The 20070-nt window shown below is 54.8% G+C and overlaps 1 pseudogene across 1 annotated transcript in view; it reads left to right on the top strand.

Moving 5' to 3' along the window:
• Nucleotides 1-19856, top strand: part of LOC311204736 (hydrocephalus-inducing protein homolog) — a 221927-nt pseudogene extending 202071 nt beyond the window's left edge. Inside the window, exons 25-41 of the transcript in view lie at nt 1287-1439; nt 2584-2819; nt 3741-3993; nt 6229-6372; nt 6870-7007; nt 7733-8086; nt 11616-11825; nt 13176-13313; nt 14591-14768; nt 15242-15372; nt 16054-16187; nt 16583-16719; nt 17532-17659; nt 17776-17997; nt 18431-18505; nt 19380-19441; nt 19784-19856. The product of the transcript in view is annotated as a hydrocephalus-inducing protein homolog (transcript). The remainder of the gene's footprint in view (nt 1-1286; nt 1440-2583; nt 2820-3740; nt 3994-6228; nt 6373-6869; nt 7008-7732; nt 8087-11615; nt 11826-13175; nt 13314-14590; nt 14769-15241; nt 15373-16053; nt 16188-16582; nt 16720-17531; nt 17660-17775; nt 17998-18430; nt 18506-19379; nt 19442-19783) is intronic.
• Nucleotides 19857-20070: the final 214 nt, after the last annotated feature.

Below are 20070 nucleotides of genomic sequence, written 5' to 3'. Positions count from 1 at the left end.
GCTGCTCCTTCTGCCTGAACTGGACTAGTGATTCTGACAGCTGTCAGTGCCTTTTACTCGAGTGGGCCATCGTTAAAGGTTTTCCATCACAGAGGCTGGTTTGTCCTGAGGTTAAATCCCACTCCGTGTCCTCCGGTGAATCGCACAGAGATTGTCAGTGCTGGGAGTTCTGTGTGTTCGGGTTCTGTTGAAAGGTTGAAGTGTTCTTAGGAGCTGGGCTTGTTCAGCCTGGAGAAGAGAAGGCTTTGAGGGGACCTCATTGCAGCCTTCCTGTCCCTGAAGGGAGCAGAGGAACAGGAGGGAATCAGCTGTTCCAAAGGGCAGACACTGGCAGGACAAGGGGGATGGAGTGAAACTGAATGAGGGAAGGGTTAGATGAGATATCGGGGGAAGTTCTTTCCAGAGAGAGTGGTGAGGGCCTGGAAGGAGCTGCCCAGAGAAGGGGTGGGTGCCCCATCCTTGGGAGTGTTCAAGGGAGTGTTGGATGGGGCCCTGGGCAACCTTGTGTAGCTCCAGGCATGGAGGTTGTTGGCCCTGCCTGTGGCAGGGTGTTGGAGCTCTCTGGTCCTTGAGGTCCCTTCCAAGCCAGACCGTTCTATGATTCGGAACTGGTGAAGTCCAACCAGAGCAGATGAAGTTCCCTGGTTTTTAGCGCTGTGGCTCAGCACAGGAACCCGTGTTCCTCCTCCTACCATGGCCTTTACAAGAAGAAAACTTGGAGGGTCTCAGGCTCTGGAGAGAAAAGCAATCCTGCTTGAGGGACAGAATGAATAATGAATCTCTTGTTCCTGTAGTACTGGGAGTGCCCAGAGGCAGCACCGAGAGGCAGCCAACGGACGTGATCTCTGCTGCCAAGAGCCTGCTTTGCTGGGGGCTCGCGCTGGTTTTCAGGGGGCAGCTTTGTGGGGGATGCGGAAGAAGTTACCGGCCAAGTGTGGCTGTCTGGAAGTCCTAGAGGACAGTTTGGGGCAAGATCCAGCGGGAAAAGGAGCGGGAGCAAGAAAAGGGGCAGGAGCAGGCATGGGGTAGAGGAAGGAGAGCTGAGCAAGGGGGAAAATACAAGTGTGGGGAGCTGGTTTTCTTTATCCCCCAGTAACAGGGGCCTGTGGCTTCCTGATGGGATCACTGTAGATCCCACACTTGCTCCAGGCCTTCTGCATCAGTGTTACAACACCTCAAACGACCGACAGCCGTAATCACCCTCCAGTCTAGGGGTGCCCTGAGAGCCATCTCTTCTTTAAACTTTCCCTTGCCTTTGTTTTTTTAATCTTCCCTACCTGGAGCAGGCCATCAGCTTGAAGGCCGTTGGAGAGGGACCAGTTGTCCATGTGTATCCCAGCAAGATCGATTTTGGCGATATCCAAGTTCTGGCAGACGCTTCTCGCACTCTCTACCTCTGCAACCAGAGTGTTATCCCTGCATCCTTCCGGGCAGAGGTGGTAAGTATCTGTGGGGATATTTCCCAACAGAAATGATGGCTCCATAGCAGCCTGGGACTTGATTTTTGTACGTGATGTTTCCATGTTGCTATCTGAGAGAGCAGCAAGGTATTCCACCGCAGCGCAGCACGAGAAGCCCAGCACTGGGGTACCCCTCACTGAGGCAGGGAGTTTTCCTGGATGGTTGAGCAGAAATTGATGCCAGGTCCTTTTCACAAGTTCTGGCTTTACATTGTGGGAGGTGTTTTGCTCTGAGCTGTGTATTTGGAGCTCTGAGATGAAGAGAAGCCCGTAGCCTTTTTTCTCCTGAAAGGAGCACGGGTTTCCCGATCATCTCCCTGCTCTCTCTGCGTCTGTTTCAAGCTCCTCCTGGTGATGGAGACCATTGCTCTGCTGCCAGCTTGCTCCCTGTGAATGTGGCTTTAGAAGGACTGGGGGGTCCAGTGCCCTGTTCGCCCCATCTGTAAAGGGCAATCTGGAAAAAACGAGAGGAAGAGAGAGGAAGCTGGGGCCGTGCCCACAGGGCACAGCTGGCAGGTTTCTTCCTGCTTGTTTCTTCACTGCCCCTCTGTAAACATTCAGAGCTGGATTTCCCGAAGCAGAGAGCGCCAGGACACCTCACTGCGGCTGATGATCAGTGGGAACGGAGTGCTTCAGTCCTGGGGGGCTGTTGGGAAGCACTGCCCAACTCTTGGGGAAAGAAGACTTTGGGCATCAGGATTTTGCTCAACCCGTTTGGCAGAGTTTATCCTTCAGGCTCTCGGCCATATCCCCTGGCTGCGTGGCTGCTGCAGTGGGGTTTGAGCAGTCCTGGCCTTGAGGCTTTGTGCAAACCCGTCTGTGGGGAAGCCAGGAGAGATGCAGCTTGCCTTGGTGTGCTCTCCCTAGGGGAGGCTGGAGGGGAATAAAGCTTTTCCCGAGGATGAGCATCCCTTGGGCTGGGCAAAACAGGGTTAAAGAAGTGGGTCTGTTAAAGGAGGGTGCAATACAAGCTCCAGCATAGTTGCTGTTTCCAGACGCTTGGATTTAGGGAAACGAAGCCTTTATGTATTTACCCTCATGTCTTTAGTCCTTTCTCCTGCACCCCAGAAGAGAGCAGGGTCTGTAGTGTCTGTGCTCACTTAGCGTCTGCCGTGTCTTACAGGCTGGCAAACGCTCGCGCTGCAGGATTGAGCCCAGTAAAGGAGTGATCCCCCCCGAGACCAAGGTGGCTGTGACTGTTATAGCAAACTTGGATGACATTGAACAATTCAAGGACAAGGTGATCGTGTCCATAGAGAACAGCCACAGCTACAATGTCCTGATCCGGGCTTTCGGCATTGGCACCACCATCGTCGTGGACAAACTTGCTCCAGAGCTCAACTTGGGCCCCCACTTCAGGTAAGTTATCTGTCTGCTCCGGGCTCTACTGTGGGCCCAGCAAGGAGGAGTTCTGCTGAAATCCTTGGGGCCGGTTCTCCTCCAGCACTCCAAGTCCTGGCTCGCTGCCACTGAAGCCCCAGGAACTCCTTTAGAAATGTTTTCTGGGCGGTTTTCAAGTTGTTAGATTCCCTCAGAAAGCCACTGAGCCAGACACCAGTTGGGAAATGGTTCCCGACTTGCCCTGGGTCAGAATCCATGTATTTTCTGGCTTGATGGAGTAAAGATTTGGAAGAAAACAGCAGGTTCTGGAAGCCTCCAGCTGGGAAACGTGACGTTACAAGTAGAAACACAGTACACAGTACTTTTTGCAGTAGCCTTGCTGGCTTCTTCACTGGCTGTGGAGTATCGTCTGGCAGCGGCAGAGAAACTTGGCAGTAGCTTGTTAGCAACTCCTTGACTAAGTTACCAGCGCTGTTTGGTTTCCCTTCTGCCCCAGGGAGTCCGGGAGGAGCAGCAGAATTTGTCTTTGCCCTGTATCATCTCTGAGCTTGCTGTCTCTCTCCTCTCCCCTGCCAGGCTGCTCTCTATCAGATGTAGATACTCTTTCCTCCCTTCTCCTGCCTGTTTTCCTTTCTGTCTCTTCCGCCAGCTGCCACAGCACGGAGCAGCCATGGTGGCTGCAGGACCGGCCCTGAATGGAGGAGAAGTCTCCTGAGGTTGGGTGGGTTGGTCTGTGCAAACAGACCGGCTGCTGGATGCTGATGAACTTAGGGGCAGCCAGGGTCTGGCTCTTGGTGTAACTTTGAGCTGGGTCAGTGGTTTTGGAGGTGGATTTGTTGCTGGGTGAGTGGTCAGATAAGGCCAGCGGGGCACTGAAGCCAGGTGGGTGCTGGGAAGAGGCAGTTCCTGAGCCATTTTCCATCTCTGCTTCTCTTCTAGCCTACGTCCCTGTTGTTACCGCTTCAAGATAACGAACGCAGGACGACGCATCCATCGGCTCTATTGGAGAATGGAAGGTTCCCCCCCATCTCCCCGTCGTGATTGTCTCCCTGCCATCCAAACCAAGGGCAAAGGTTCCTCCAAGACCTCCAGACCTGCCAGTCCCGTGTTTAAGATTCAACCCCTGACAGTGGAGCTGATGCCAGGCCAGACTGTGGAGATGACTCTGGAAGGCTCCTCCAGCACTCCTCAGGTGAGGTTCCCCCCCGGGTGCTGAGCTTTCCCCATCGCATCACCTCCACTGGGGCTTCTCCTGCATCCCCTTGACTTCTCCCTGGGAAGATGAACAAGTGCGTTCAAGAAAATATCTCAACGCCCCGAGTGACCATGTCAGCACCAGTTGCACTCCTTGCTGGCCACCATCAGTTCCCAAGGGTTTTTTTTGGGGTGTTTCTATAGCTACCATCAAGCCAACTTGCCCATACCAAAATAGGGGCTGAAGGAACAGGGGCAAACAGTGGGTTACAGGGAAGGAAGGGCAGAGAAAATAAGTTAGGCTTAGCCTAGGAGCAGAGGCAGGGAGTGGATTGAGAAACCGCGAGGTAATTTCTCTGGGGGAAGCAGGGAGTAAAACAAAGGCCCTGGGAAGGGAGGGGAGCGTCTGGGAGCAGCGTTTTTTTTCCCTCTGCAGACAAACATGGCCAGAGGGCTTGCTTAGAGCCCAGTCCTGGAGGAGAAAAACGAGCCCAGCGCAGCAGCCAGAATGGTGGGAGTGATGTTCTCCATGGGGGAAGCTGCTCCCAGGGATCATTAGAATTGACAGTTTCACTTGTATCAGTATTCCCAGAACAGCTCACCCCAGGCTCTTGGCCGGCCCCGTGTCCCAAGGGCGATCAGGTCCGGCAGCGCCCTTGGATGGCAGCTCAGAGCGGGGGTAGCTCAGCGGAATCGCTGTGTCGTCTTCTTCCTGGCCCCTTCTTTCCAGGGGAAGCTCTGCAGAGGAGCTGCCAGCTAAGCCTGGGGCGCATTCCCTTGCTCCAGGCCCACTGGGCACAGATGTTTAGGCGAAGGTGGAATAAATCTGCATGAAGCTCCTGCTGTGTTTTGAAAGGTGTTTTGAAAGGGTTGCCTCGGCGGAGGCTCCAAGATGTGATTCCCGGCTCAGTTGGTTGCGGTGGGACTGTCCCCGTGCAGTTGTGAGTCCCGAGGTTTTGCTGAGGTGGAGAAAAAGGTCCAAGAAAGAAACTAAAATGCTTAGGGCATTGGAGAGGGTGTCTTGCTTGGAAATCTTGAGAAGGGCACTGGGAAGCCCTGTGAAGGGCACCTGTGAGGCAAGAGCATGGGGAGCAGATGTAGCTTTGGGTCTTGAGAAGTTGGTACTCTTGAGGTTGGTCAGAAGCCCAACTCCCTGCGGTGCACGTACAACCCAAGAGTTGTGAAGGCTGTAGGCTCCCGAGAGGAGTTGGCTTGTGGAGCTGTACCAGAGGGGGAAGAGTGCAGAGAAGGGCAACCAGGCTAGTGAAGGGGCTGGAGGGCAAATCATACGAGGAACGGCTGAGGGAGCTGGGGATGTTTAGCCTGGAGAAGAGGAGGCTGAGGGGAGACCTTATCACCACCTACAACTACCTGAAGGGAGGTTGTAGAGAGGTGTGCGATGGTCTCTTCAGCCAGGTGACAGAAGATAGAACAAGGGGAAATGACATGAAGCTGTGCCAGGGCAGGTTTAGATTGGATATTAGAAAAAAATTTTTTACTGAAAGAGTTGTCAGGGCCTGCAACAGGCTGCCCAGGGAGGTGGTTGAGTCACCATCCCTGGATGTGTTCAAAAAAAGGGTAGATGAGGTACTTAGGGATATGGTTTAGCATAGGATGGGAATGGTTGGACTCGATGATCTTCAAAGGTCTCTTCCAACCTTGAGATTCTTGTGATTCTTGTGAAGAGTGGAGGGGGAGGAACCTGGGGAAGTAGAACCATGAGAAATCAAGGGAATGGGTTACCCAGCAAGGCTGTGTAAGCCCCTGGATCCCTGGCAGGGTTCAAGGCCAGGTTGGATGGGGCTTTGGCCTGCCTGGTCTAGGGAGGGTGTCCCTGCCCATGGCAGGGGGTTGGACCTAGATGATGTTTTTCAGCATGATGATCATGCTGAGCAGCAGGGCACATCGTGGCGATAACAGTTTGCGGGAGGGGGGGGATTATTCCAGTTCCACCTGACTTTGTGGGTGCCTTTTGTGGACGTTGGGGTGTAGCACTAAGGATTTTGGGAGAGCAGAATAAGTAGGATGGAGCATGAAGAGAGGACTAGCAAGGAGACCAGTGACTGTAGCTTTATGGCAGTGTAATAGTTGTGGAGGGTTGATGGCCAAGATCCCATGGCATGGGTTTATCCAGGCTATCAAATTCCTTCTGTGTCCACGGCTTGCAAATTCCATGGTGTTTTCTGGGCTCCCTGCTGGCACTTGGTGGGTGACGTGTGACTCTTGCCCACAGGTAGTGAAGGAGCGGCTGCTGTGTCATGCCATCGTGGGGAACCAGTTTGGGAAGAGACGGATAATGCAAGTGGCTGTCACGTGCGAGTTCATTGCTCCCACCCTGCAAGTGTCGCCCAGAGCAATGTCTTTCCGGGTGGAGAAGGTAGGTCTCTGGGTTGGGTCCTGGTGTTTAGTAGCATGGCTGAGGACTGAAAGCCCACGGAGGGGTGTGATGGCCTTCAGGGAAGGAAGTTAAACATCTTCTCCAAGTCCTCAGGGCTTTGCCATTGGTTTGAGCAGGACCAAGCTATTGCCATCAACACTGAGATGATTATTTCTCCCCTGTGGGGTTGGGTCCATCTCTCCAGCTCTATTTTGCCTGTGTTGAGCTGGAGGCAGAATCGAGCTGCTGAGCCCATGGCCAGGTGTGTGGGACCCACAAGAACAGCATGGGCCTCTCACAGCCATCCTCCTGTGTAGGGACTGGGGCGGGAGAGCAGGTCGCTGTGGCCGAGCGATGCCAAGCGCCCTCCTCACCCCCCAACCCCCCCCGTGAGGTGGTCTGTGAGCAAAGCGACCGTGTTTTTAGAGATGGGACTGCTTAACTTCACCGAAGGGCGGTGAGGCACCCCCCTCCCTGTTTTTTCCCCTTGTCTTTAGCAACCCAGCGATGTCCTGAGCCTTCAGTACAAGCCTCTCTCTTTAAAAAACACCTCCTCCCTGCCGCTCAGCATCGTCCTGATGGTAGAGCAACCCTTCTGGGTCTGCAGTGCGTCCCAGCAGCCCCTGCCAGACCAGGTGAGCAGCCCCAGACCTTCCCGCTGGTGGGGTTTGAAGAGGGAGGGGGGTGGGGGTGCGTTTCCGTTGGGAAGCCCTCCAGGAGAGGTGGTTATTCCTTTGAATTGGCAGTCAGTTGGCATGAACAGCATCAGGTTTGAAAAGGAGAGAAAAGACCACCTCAAATGGGGAAATACCTCCTGGCTCTAAGACAACTCGGAGCAGGAACCTAGGTGTGGGCCAACCGTGAGGTGAAGGTGTCTCTTGGAAGCCCTCCTTGGGTGACCTGAAGAGCTGCTTGCTCTCTTTGGGGGCAGCTCTGCCCTTGGGAAGGCCGAGGCGCTTGTCACCTGCGCTGCTGGCAGTGGGAGGTGTCAGACATGGGCTCTGCTAGAGACATGTTGGAAGCATGGCCACCGTTGCCATGCAGGTGATGAGCCCTCTCCAGGCTGAGGGCACAGTGCCCTAGGGCTCATGTTGAGTGTGAAGACAAAGGGGTTCCTCTAGAGTCAGGGCACGCCAGGATTTATTTCCCTCTTGCATTATGGGTGCAGAGCACAAGGGGGTGAGCCTGAGAGTCTCAGAGAAGAAAGTTGTGCTGCACGGTCAGGGGCACGTTGTAAAGAAAACGAAGGCTGAAGCAAGAAGCCCACGTTGGGGTTGCACTTTGAACACTGAGGCGTTTTGTGCCACCAGACCTCGGAACTTCATCACACCAGTGGTTAATACTCGTCATCTTCTTGCAGCCCATAAAGCTGGGGACCGGGAAGGAACTTAATCTCTCCATCGGGTTTAACCCTGCTTTTGAAGAGGGTTGGAATAGTTGGGAAGCAGAGAAAACTCTGAAGATACAGTTTCCTGAGCACCCTCACGAGGAGCAAGTCACCATTCGGGGAGAAGTCTTCTTCCCAAATCTCCATATCCAGACCACAACCTTGGACTTTGGCTGCGTCTTGAATGACACTGAACACGAGCGCCACATCCAGATGACCAACTGCAGCCTGCTGCCCGTCCAGTACCACTGGCTGTTCCTGATGGACGACTCCACAAGCCACCTGAGGTACGTGCACCTCTCCTTGAAGCTCTTCGTCCGCTGTCCCGTTTGTCCTTTGCAAAGCCTGAGATGGTTTGTGTAGCATCCGACAAATCCCTTTCACTTTCCCTTGTGGAAAAAGCACCTCCCAGCTTCAGGCAGGGAAGGTGCCCAGGGAGTGGGGCTTCTCCACAGCTTGAGGTGGGGATTTCCACGGCTTGAGGCAAGTGCCACCTTGAACTGAGTTCTCATGTGTTCTGCTGCCCATGGCATTCACACAGCGGCTGTTGCGTGTGTTCCAGCGCTCGTTGTGTGTTGTGTGTTCCGGCGGGTTCTGCTGCGGCTTTGGGTGCAGCAGTAGGTGTCAGTAGGAGGACTTGTCCCCACGTCCCTGGGCACCAGGGCCACCCAGTACTGGCCTGTGCTTTCCAAGCCCAAGAGCAATCTCTCAGTTGAGCTGTAGCGCATCTCTAAAGGCGTTTTCGAGCGGTTCTTCCCGCTGTGGCCTCTCTTGCATAGGTCAGAAGTTGACTCCGGGCAGTTTTAATTGCAGCCTCTGCTCCAAAGGGTTTGGCATTGCCCCTTTGCTGGCTCGTTAGCGCTGCGGCCATTTAGGACAGCTCCCTTTTCTGCTCCACGTGTTAATTTAGTGGTAATGTGCTCTCTCAGGGTCCCTCAGGAGACACCATGTGATCCTTGTGGCAGAGCTGGAAATGAAGACGGTCTCCAAGCTATTAACACCTCACATTGCTCACTAAGAGCCCGGCAGAAGGGCAGCATGTCAGATCTATTTTTCTGGTCCACGTTAAGCACTGTTGGTATTGTAAATTATCAGATGAAACTAACGGGGTCTGACATGGAGGGAATCAACCGTCAGGGCTGGTGACGGTGAGATGGACAGAATGGTGGCCAGACTGGTGTGTGGCTGGAGAGTCTCCAGGCGCTCCCGGTGCGTGTGTCCCATTGGCACAGGCACCTCCCTTCTCACCCAGAAGAAGTCAGGCTGCCCGAAGGCAGCTGAGGTACCTGGGTGTCCCGTGCAGTGCTGGGCTCTGTCCAGTTGAGGCACAGCAGGCTGGAGGCTCCAACCCATCCCAGCCCCGGCTCCATTCCAGCTCTGGCTCCATCCTGCCTTGTTACACGTACAAAAAACCACCAGCGTCGCTGCTTGCTCGTACCGACCCGCGGCTGTGGGTCACTCTTGGGGAGATGTTCTGCATCTATGTCTGGCTGAGCCACAGAACTTCTTGCCGAGGCTCTGCAGGTGGGGAAGGCAGGGTCTGGGGTGGCAGGTGCTTTTGGGAGGGTGCTGCTGGGTCTGTACCAGCCCATGGCTGCCTGGCTCTGTCCCTTTGCCCTCCAGTCTGGGCTTGTTGCAGGGTTCGTGTGTGTCTCCCTTTGCTGCCACGCTCCCCACCCCGGTGAGGTGTTCACCCCTGTCCCCATCTGCTGCTCCTTGCACCCGGCTGCCGGCACCGCCGCTATACTGGCATCGTCCCCAAGCACTGACCTGCTCTGACCGGCTTATGGAGCTGCTGAGCTCCCAGCTTGGTGCCAGATCCTGCCAAGGAGCTGCTCCTGCTGCCCTCCCTCCTTCCCACTGCAGCTCCACCATCAAAGCTTTGTTGTTTTCCAGGTTAACTCCTCCAACACCAACTTCTTTCACAAAAGCCAAACCACCAAAGGAGGAGGGAGCTCAGCTGGAGTGCCCAGCACCTTCAGAGAGCATCCTCGGGAATGGGAGTGTGGAGGAACCACTTGAAGCCCTGGCAGGGGTGGGGGATTCTGTCCCACAGCCACCAGATGCAGATGACACCCTGGAAACAGAGGTAGGTGATTTTCTACACCTCCCACCAGCGTTGCCTCCCCCAGCTTACTGCAGAGGGCCCGTGCTCATGCCACCCTTCCTTCTGCTGCCCGGAGAGTGGGCTTGGCAGCAGGGCCAGCGGCTGGATGCAGGCCTGTGGGGAGGGAGAAGTTGGAATCCCAGAAGCCTTTGGGTTGGGAGGGTCTCTAAAGATCAAATCCCACCCTCTGTCATGGGCAGGGACAGCCTTGCTGGCCCAGGCTGCCCAAAGCCCCATCCAACCTGGCCTTGAACCCTGCCAGGGATGGGACTTCCACAGCCCCTTGGGCACCCTGTGCCAGGGCCTCCCCACCCTCAGAGTAACGCACGCACATGTAACCTCTGTGGGACACCACAGGCCTAGGAAAGTGCTGTCAGGATCTTTGGGAACACGTGCTAGGTGAAGCTTTGCTGGGTTTGGAAACATAGAGACCACAAAAAGCATGGAAAGATGAGAAGACTCTGCCCTCCCCAGTACCTTATCTCCTGGGGAGATGCCCCATAAATCTTTGTAGTAGATTCTGCTGAGGCCAAGGCCATAGCACAAAGCATGTCTTCACCTCTTAAACTTCCAGAGCAACCACAAAGCCCTCATCTATAAGCAGGGGGTTAGAAGCCCAGGGCCAAGGTTCCTTTTGGACAGTGGCTTCTCTGAGGTTAAACACCAGCTCCTCACTGCTGGAAGATAGGAACCCATCTCGGCTGCCTTCTTCAGGAAGGTGCCTGTGGAAAAGAGTCCCCCAGCTGAGCTCCTCAGCTGATGAGTGCAGGAGAGGAAACAAAGCACCACCCAGAACAGGAGAGTTGCGCCGAGCGCTTCCCAAGTCCTTATTTTCCTGTTGGTGGAGTTTGGCTTGCAGCTGTACTCCTGGTTTTGTCACAGAGAAGCTGCCCTGTCCCAGGCATCAGGCTTCTGGCATGTTCCTCGGGCAGCAGCGAACAGGCCCAGGCTGGCACCAGGCTGCACAATGGAACCCTTGGGGTCTCTGCCAGCCCTGAGCGCCTGGTGTACCCCGCTTCCTCCTGCAAGCTGGCATGTAGGATGTACAGTTGGAGCCCGTGTCTCATCTGCGGGTGGGCTTGGACCCATGCTCAAGCATTGGCAGGGACATACCTGTACTTGGCTTGCGCCCAGGTCCCATCTCAGCTGCTTCCTGGCTTGATGAGGTGGTCGAGCCACGAGCGGAGTGGTCTGGCTCAGCCCCACCAGCTGCTTACTGCAGCCCATGGCACTTGTTTTCCAGCCTCTACCAGAGGGTGCTGCGGAGCAAGAGGGTGCTGCAGAGCCAGAGGGTGCTGCGGAGCCAGACAGCACTGTGGAGTCTCAGAGCTCTGTGACCATCAAGCAGCTGAGGTCATCTGTCGGTCTGGAGCTCCCCACTATGGAGGTGGACGAGGTGAGTGGGAACCTGTCTCGCTTCCGTGGTCACACTGGTGGCCCTAAGGACGTGCGCTGATGTTCCTCTGGAGGCAGTGGGAGGCCCGTTCTGCAGCAGAGAGAGCTTCTGGCTGCCAAGAGACCTCCCAAATTACTCTAACGTGGAGTATTAATTAACACATTCATTACTGAGTATGGGAGAAGATTTTCCCCATGGTCTTCCCACTTTTAAGCAGGGTGGCTGCAGGATGAGACTGGGTTTGAGGAAGAGGCCCTCCAGCCATGTCTGTCCTTTGCTCCAGGCAGTGGCTCCCTCCTCTCCTGCACCCATTTCCACAGCTGATGTCTCAGTGTCTCTTCCCCTTCCTCCAGGTTTTCCACATCCTGCCGCTGTACGGCGTGCTGCAGCCGGGCGAGAGCGAGCGGGTCAGGGTCACCTTCTCTGGCCATGCAGACATCATTGCCCGCGTCACGGCGCTGTGCCGCGTGGAGGGAGGCCCGACCTATGAGGTTGCGCTGCGTGGGGAGGCCTCGCTCATCCACTACCTCCTGGACAGCACGGAGATGGACTGCGGGCTGCAGGTACCAGGCGCTTCTCTTGGCAGGAATCCTTGAGACCATCCCTGGCAGGTGGCTGCCCACCGAGGTCCAGGACTCTCACTGGCTTTTTTGGTTGTTTGGCTTGGAGGTGCAGCTTTGGGGTAACAGGTCCTGTGTCCAAGCTGGTTTTAATGGTCATCTCCATTGCCCTTCCTGAAGCTGGGAATCCCTCCTCTTCAATGAACTCTGGCTCCCAGGGCAGGTGGTGATCTCCAGGGAGATGTGCCCTGAGACATCCATCTGCAGATCCGCTCCCAGATCCTGGGGTCCAAGGAGATGGTCTCTTTCAGTGCTCTCCATAGACCAACAAAAGGAAGCAGGAACAACGTTACCATGGGCTTCAGTCACCGTGTGAGAGAATGTCCCAGAACAATCCCCATTTTACCTCTTTTCAGTCAGCCCCCCCAACATTGCCAGCTGTTGGCCCTGTACGTCTTGCCCCGTGTCCTTGGTTTGCTGTCCCTGGAAGCTCTGCAAATCCCTTTCCTTCTGAAATGCCTCCTTAGTGCCTCTCTGTCAGTGCCAGCAGAATCCAGGCATCCCAGCATGTACATGGCTCCCTCGTAAAGACAAGTGATGCCCTACAAGTGGGTCAAGGGATGGTGACTGAGAGCACGGTGGGCTGGCCATGCTGGATGGGGCGGTTGCCTTGATCTGTCCTGAATTTCCTTGGAGCCTTTGCAGAGGCTCTGCTCCATCCAGGGCTCCATCCAGGGCTCCATCAATTTGAGAAGTGGGGGAAGTCCGAGGGAACTAAGCTCACTGGAGATGGATCAGAGACTGAATAGGGGCTCGGCCAAGAAGGTCCTTGGCACTAGTTAAGGGTTGCTGTCCAGACCACTGAGCACCCCCAGCTCAAGGGGGCTGGTAACAGAAGAAGCTTCCTGGTGGGAGCCATGGTCCTCCTTTGTGTTTCAGCTGGCTGTCAGATGACGCCTTAAAGTGCTGAGGACTTGTATCTTAAAATCCTAGAACAGTTTGGGTTGGAAGGGACCTTAGAGGTCATCTTGTCCACCTTCACTGAGCAGGGACATCTTCCACTAGGTCAGGTTGCTCAGAGCCTCATCCAGCCTGACCAGATGTTTCCAGCAGTGGGGCATCCCCCAGTTTATTACTGAGCTTTTTGTGGTGGTTGCTGCACCTCTGCGCGCTGCCATAAATACCTGCGTGGGTTCCTCAGGTTGGCCTGGGAGAGTCAGGTGCCCGTCCCTCCTCTTCCTCTGCCTCTCTCCTGCGTTGTGTCCATCGGCTCTCATCCCAGTGTCAGCAGGAGGAGATTGCCAACATCCAGATGTGTGTCCTCAGTTTCCCACCCCTCTGTCTTCTCTCCAGCTGTTTACCGAAGTCACCAAATCAGAGGTCACCCTGCGGAACAGCGGGAAGATGGGATTCACCTACGTGGTGCTGAGCCCCAGCACGGCCACCGCGGACAGTCCTCAGCCTGGCGTGCCCCTGGTCCTGCCCAGCACCGTGAGTAGCACGAGGGGTTGACGCTGGCTCCACATCAGGCTGCCCAGGAGGGGGTTATAGGGGAGGAACAAAAGGTTGGGCAAGCAGAGTCCTAGTTGTACCAGGTGAAGTTGTGCTGGTAGCGGCACTGGAGCGGGATGGTGCAAGGTCTCCTGAGCGTCTCCTTCCCCTCAGGGTTGGGTGGTGGGACAGGACTTCCTCCAGGTCCCTGCCTGCCTCCTGTCAGCACTAAGGATGTAAATAGTCCCACTCTTGGGCACGCAGCTCCTGTGTCGGAACTCGCGCCGGCCCCTCGCTCCTCCAGCTCGTAGCATCCCCTGTCCCAGTGCCTGGGTTCTGCCTGGATCCCTCAGCTGAAGCAGCATTCCTATCCGTGTCCCTCCTGGCAATGGGAAGAGGAGGCCAAATGGCTTTCACATGTCCTCGTGCCAGTCTCCTGCAAGGGGTGACACTGCTCCAGAGGACACGGCTCTGCTTGGCCCTGGGCAGTTGCTGCTGTGCAAGCAGCTTGGCAGGACTTGCTTTTGCAGATGCCGTGTTGGGAGCTGGAGTCCGGGGCTCCGGGGACCAAGAGGCAGGATGTGTCCTGCTCAGCAGCTTCTCCCTGCGGCGTGGGGGGGAGCAGGGAGCTGAAGGTCCAGCCCAGTGAGCTGAGAAGAGCTGTGGCTGTGCCCTGTCCCCTGAGCAGTGTTGCCACCTGTTTGTATTGGCTCTCAACCTGCTTGGCATGAGCCCAACTCCAGGCTCAGACAGCTCTTCTCTAGGAGCCCAGTGAGGAGGGGATTTGTGGGGAACCCCTTCATCCCTGGAGCTCGTCCGAGCCTCTGCCTCTGCTTTTCCAGGGGTGTAAGTTTGCAGGTCACTGTGAGTCTAGATAGTGCCATGCACCCTCGGTGTAACCACCCAGGCAGGAGCTGTTGGTTGGGCTCATGAGTAAGAGGTCAGGCTCTTGGACACCAGCCTGGGAGCCACTGCAGTGCCGTGACAGGAGCTGCTGGCCCTGCTGAGAGTTTGGGCACGCCGCTCCTCCTCCACAGCAGCTGGCAGAAGGGCTTTTCTTTGCTGCTTGGGTCTGGCAGAGGGTGGGCAGTGTTGGCAGGAGGACAAACCACAGCCCGGTGTAGGAGACTTGAGCTTTTGGATGCAGGGAAGCTGGAAGGCGATGTGTTGTGTGAGAACCTGCAACGTGCCTTCTCATCTCAGCTTACCGGTGGTCTGAGCCACCCCTCTGCCAAGCCCTCTGGTTGAATTCCCCTCCTCTTCTTCCACACCTCCAGGGTTACATTGGACCTGGCAGAGAGCAAGTGCTCACTGTCTATCACCTGCCGGGAGTGCCTGGAGTCTTCTGCAGGACCTTCCAGATCCAAGTGGGTCACCTGGAGCCAGAAGAGATCAGGCTGAAAGGAGAGGGGAATTTTCCCAGGATTTATTTGGACCTTCCTAGGAGAATCAAAGGTGAGCACTGTCTGACTGCTTCTCGGGGAGGTCCCCTGGGGGTCTTTTTCTGCCCCCCTGTGTCATCATGCTCATAGGGCAGTTCACACCCACCTCCACCAAGCCTGGAGGTTTCAGGGCTGTTGTTCTTCTGGTTGCTTTCTAGAAGCACATGGGCTTTGCTCCAGAGAGCCATCCTGGCCAGTGTCATCTGTTGGTGGCCTGGATAAAGGGGACAGCTAGAAAGCAGTGTTGGGGAAAGCTGTAATGTGGGTTGGCAGGGATTTGGGCAGGGGTGGGGGGGATGAGATGCTCCCTTGTGTGGAGGAAGATGGGTGGGAGAGAACATAGAAGAAAAGCAGCATCCTCTTTCCATGCGTTGCTGGAGGAATGTGTTTGTGGGAAGGGCCAACGCTGGGGGTGTGGAGCTTCCCAGCTTTAACGGGGACGCCGCTGCGCCCACACTTCTATTTGTGGCTGTTTTCTTCCTTCAGGAAATGAGAACTATGAGCACATCCTCAAAGAGGCAATAGAAAAGCTTGGAGGAGACAGCCAGAGAGACGACGCGGTGGTTGTCGGGGAGGCCACGGCCAGCAAGCCACCCATGGACGACTCTGGCACTGTGGTGAGACCGGCTGCTGCCCTGTTTGGCAGGGGCCACCCTCTCTCTGTGTCACTTGTCCCCCTTGCACGCTGCAGCTGGCTCCCCTGGGCTGGCCACAAACATGGGGCTCCTCTGGTAGTGGTCCTTCCCGTGGGTGCCTGAGCTTCCTGAGTGCCCGAGGGGGAGGTCCTGAAGACTGTGCTCAAGCAACTGAGATGTGTCTCCAAGAGCTGTCAGCGCTGATGTGGTTCCCTCATGGAGAGAGCTTTTGTCTGAGCTGCCCTGGCAGCGGCTGGGGACAGGCAGCTACTTGGAGCTCTGGCAGGTCCTTGACTTGTTTGGTCAGATCAGCTTGCATAAGGGTGGCTGAGCAGGCGAAGGTGCTGGAGTTCATCTCCCTTCAGATATGGTCCTGGCAGATTCTGAGCAGCTGGACAGAAGGACCCCATCATAGACTGTATTGGCCAGGACATCCAGAGGCCATCTACCCCCTGCAGCGAGTAGGGACACCTTTAAGTAAATCAGGTTGCTCAAAGCTTCATCCTTGAATGTCTTCAGGCATGAAGCCTCCACCACCTCCTTGGGCAAGCTGTGCCAGGGTCTCACCACCCTCAGAGTGAAGGACTTGTTCCTGCTTCTTACCAAGAGCAGGGTGGGATTAACTTCCCTTTGCTAACCAGCCACTGTCTTTGTTTTCCTCAGCTGGACGTTGGGGTGCAGATGGAGATGGAGAACATGCTGATAGAGCAGCACGCCCTGGAGCAGCAGAAAGCTCTCTCCTCCGGTTCCCTGGAGGACGCTGCCTTTGACCAGTGTGCTCGTCGGAGGCTTCTCAAGTTAGTAGGGCCCCTGTGCTCTGATGGTAGCGCACAGTGGTGCGCCCCTGCTCCTGGGAGCTCCTTGTCTCTGGGAATAGCTGGGGACTTGAGAAGGGGGTTGATCCTGACAGTTTGGACGTGCTACCAGTGAGCAGCCTGAGGACGTTTTTCCAGTGGCTTTTCACAGCAGAGGAGTTGTGCCCAGTGTCTGTTTAAACTCATTTTATTCTAAGAACCTGTTAGTAGCTGATAAAAGCTTGGACCTGGGTGCCCCGTGACGTACCAAAGTCTTCTTAGCAGAAGATCAGACCTTGGGCTTCATGGGCTGGAGTTTCTCCAGCAGTGACTACAGAAGCACCTGCTTTGTTTGCATCCTCCTCCACCTTAAGGACTGTCCTTGCTTCTCCTTCCAGAGTGGAGCTGCCCGAGTACATCCTGGACTTTGGCCACGTCGTTCTTGGTGACATCCACACGCACGTCGTGAAGATCACCAACCCCGGGCAGCTCCCCGCGTCCTTCTGCGCCGACGGACGGGCTCTGTGTGGCACCGGTAACCCATGCTGGAGAGACTTCCCGCGGGCTTGAAGGACCTGTCTCTGACAGATGAGCTGGGGCCACGGGGAAGGGTTTTGAGTGCTCTTTTGCATCGTTTTCTCTTCCTTCCTCCCCCTGCTCGGTGCTCTGCAGCCAGAACTCTCCTGGCCCGCAGTGTGCAGCCACCTGGGCTGCCCTGACGCTTCATTGCGGGGGCTCCGTGGGCTGATCACCTTGGTCACCTCTCAGCATCTTCTGCTCTTGGCTACCAGGAGCATCTCCTGAGTGTCTTTGTGCGCTCCATGAGCTTGTGTTGGGAGCAGACGGGACCCTTGGTGCTTTGGAAGTGCTTTGTTTAGAGTTCGTAATGGCACAGTGCTGCTTTAGCCTCTCTTGAGACAACAGCCTCTGAGGTCAAAACAGGCTTTCAAAACAGGTCCTTGAGGACCATCAGATGGTGACTTGCTGCATGTGAAGGGTGGTCAGGTGTCTCCTCTAAATTGTCTTCCAAGCAGCACCACAGCACAGGGGAATCTTCCCTGGAAGTTCTTTGGAGAGATCTGCGCATCCTTCCTGGGGGCCTGGTGAAGGAATTGCTGGTGCTCCTCAGCTGATGGGTTTCCGTTTTACCCTGCGGGTCTTGAATTCAGGCTGTGAAATTCCTTTCCCTTTGAGCGGTGACAAGAGAGAAGGAGTGGCTGTCTTCTCTGGAGACACAAAGGGTCCTTCTGCCTGACAGTCCTGTGGACACCCATACGGTCTGAACATACTTGTGACCAATTTCACGATGCTGGTGTATCTCAGCTGCTTTATTTTCACCCTTTCAAGGTTTCAGTGTGGATCTGGGCTGCGTGAAGAACCTGCCCTTCTGTGAGACAGAGACCTTTGAAGTGCGCTTTGACCCGCAGAGTGCCAACCTGCCGGTGGGAGAAGTGAATGTTGTCCTGCCCATCAAGGTACTGTATCCTTCCTCACCTCCCTGTGCCAGCACGGCCTTTTGAGGCAGCTGTCAGGTTGGGGACAGCAGCAGATGTTGCCTGGACCTTCAGCTGGATGCTCTGCCCCTCACTAGGCAGAAGAAGGCCCCACATTTCCCATCCGCCTCCGTGCCAGTGTGGCTGAGCCATCCATCTGCGTCTCCAGGGACAGACTGGAGTTTGCTGCTGTCCAGTGTGGACAGTGTCAGGAAGAAACCATCAAGCCCCACAACCAACTCCAGGTCCCCTGTTCCATCACCATGAATGAGCCTGTTGTGAAGGGGAGGAAGAGACGACGCGGGACACGTAACTTCTCGGTTGGGTTTTCTGTGCCTCTCGTGCCTTTTCTGCCGCTGTGGGTGCCTCACCGCGTGGGGACGGCTCGTGGGAGGGAGACTGGAGGGTATGCAGCAAGGCTGGTTCACCTGGACTTGTTGAGCAGCTGATGTTTCACTTCTCTGCCACCTTCACCCATTCGTCCTCCTCCAAGGACGGTGCCTGCCCGTCTGCCTGCCCTGCCCACAGGTTTTCCCTCCAGTTCTAGGCTGCAGTGGCCACATCTGGTCTGGATGTGGGTGCTCTTGGCGCCGTGACGGTGTCTCAGAGCACTGTGGGCACTTGAGGGTCTGTCCTCACAGACCAAAGAGACCTCACAAGGTTCCTTCCTGTGCCCAGGTGGACAAGTATTTGCCACTGTACCTTAAACAAAAGCTGCTGAGGCAGTGGAAGAACAAGCGCTGTGTCTTCCAGGTGCTGCCCTTGGCCAGGACCCTGACTCCAGGACAGCGCTACAAGGTGCGAGTCAGGTTTACACCCCGGAAAGAGGTGAGATTGATGTGTGGAAAATAGACTCTATAACTTGCTGAGAAGTATAAGCTGCATCCGAGTCCTCATCCTGTTCCTGCAGCTGAGGGGGAGGCTTAAAAATGTCGTTCAGATCCTGTTCTGGTACCTGGTAAATTTTATCGGGTCTGGTACACCTCTGCCCTATACTGCACGTCGAGCAACACCGCCTCAGTTTACCTTTGTGTTTTTTATTCTCCCTCTCGAGTGCTAGTACCATAGGATCTTGTGGTGGGACTAATCCACACTCCCTTTGCCACTCTGGATGGTTTTGGAGGGTGTAAAACATATCCAGATATGTAACTTCATCCCATTTTCCTTCTCTTCTTAGAAATAACATCCATTGTAATAAGGTGTTGTAATCTAATGTTCCGTTTAGTGGCCATTTAGCCCCATCTTCTAATTTATACCAAGGCCACCACTGATTACAATGTTTCATAAGTGTTTTCTTCTTTTCAGTGCCTCCTGATCCCACCAATTCCTTCCAATGGGCTAGCACACACCCTAGGGGATTCTTCTTAGAGGCTCCACTTTGATTGTTACCCATCATTTTAGGCTTAGACTGCGACGGTTACAGTTTGAACCTTCCCTTTCTAGTACTTTCTGTGGGGACGTAGGGGGAAAACTGCGCCTGCGCGTGTCCAAAAACACAGTTAGGTGAACACGCAGTCAAGCAGCAGAGCAGTACAAAGTGGCCGGCGCTGGTGAGGGTGAGACCCCAGTTCCCTTGCCTGAATCACAGGATGCGCCCACCACTCCAGGAGTGGTAAATTTTCCCTTCTACAGCACTATAGCCAGGCAGTAGGGACAACGTCCTTGCTATGGCTGTAGTGGTACATTGTTCCCTTGCCCTTAGACTTTCAGGTTGTCATCGCCTTCCGAACGAGTGCAGCTTTACCCACCGGAACAACCAGACAGGTGGGTGTTACTGAGACTAAAAGGTCTCTTCAAGCTCAGATAATTTAGAAAGAATCAAAATTTTCCTTTTCTGTTGTTTTAATTCTAGGCAGAGGACCCAGGCTTCTGCTCCAGCTGATGCGGATATGTGGGAGCGACGCTTTAAAATGGAATGTTTTGTATTGTCAGCACTTATTATTATTTTGATTATTTTTTTTTATTGTTACTGGTTTTTATTGTTGTTATAGTTGTGCATAGTAATAAAGTTTAGTTTTTGTTCAGTTAATCAAGAGTTTCTATCTATATCTCTATTGGACATCAGGGGGAGAAAGTTGCTACACCACGTGACTCATAACTTTATAGGAGACAAAGAAGGGATATGGTTCACAGGAACTGTTTGCATGCGATTCGCCACGTCTTGGATCAGTTAGATTAGACACGGTGGAAATATTTAATTTCCCACATATTCCTTTCTCTTAGTTTTATTGCTCTTCCAGATCTGTATGAAGTTTTTGATCTCAACCTTCATCTAATATCTACCACAAGTTCCAACCAATCTCTTCACAGGGATTCGGGACTACAAATTGGGGCCCTTTCCTTAGTTTACAGTAACTTGATTTCACAATCACTCACTCATCACACCACAGCAA

Source organism: Gallinula chloropus (assembly GCF_964237585.1).
Source record: "Gallinula chloropus genome assembly, contig: HAP1_SCAFFOLD_153, whole genome shotgun sequence".
Taxonomy (NCBI): Eukaryota; Metazoa; Chordata; class Aves; order Gruiformes; family Rallidae; genus Gallinula; species Gallinula chloropus.
This window is presented reverse-complemented; position numbering and strand designations above follow the sequence as displayed.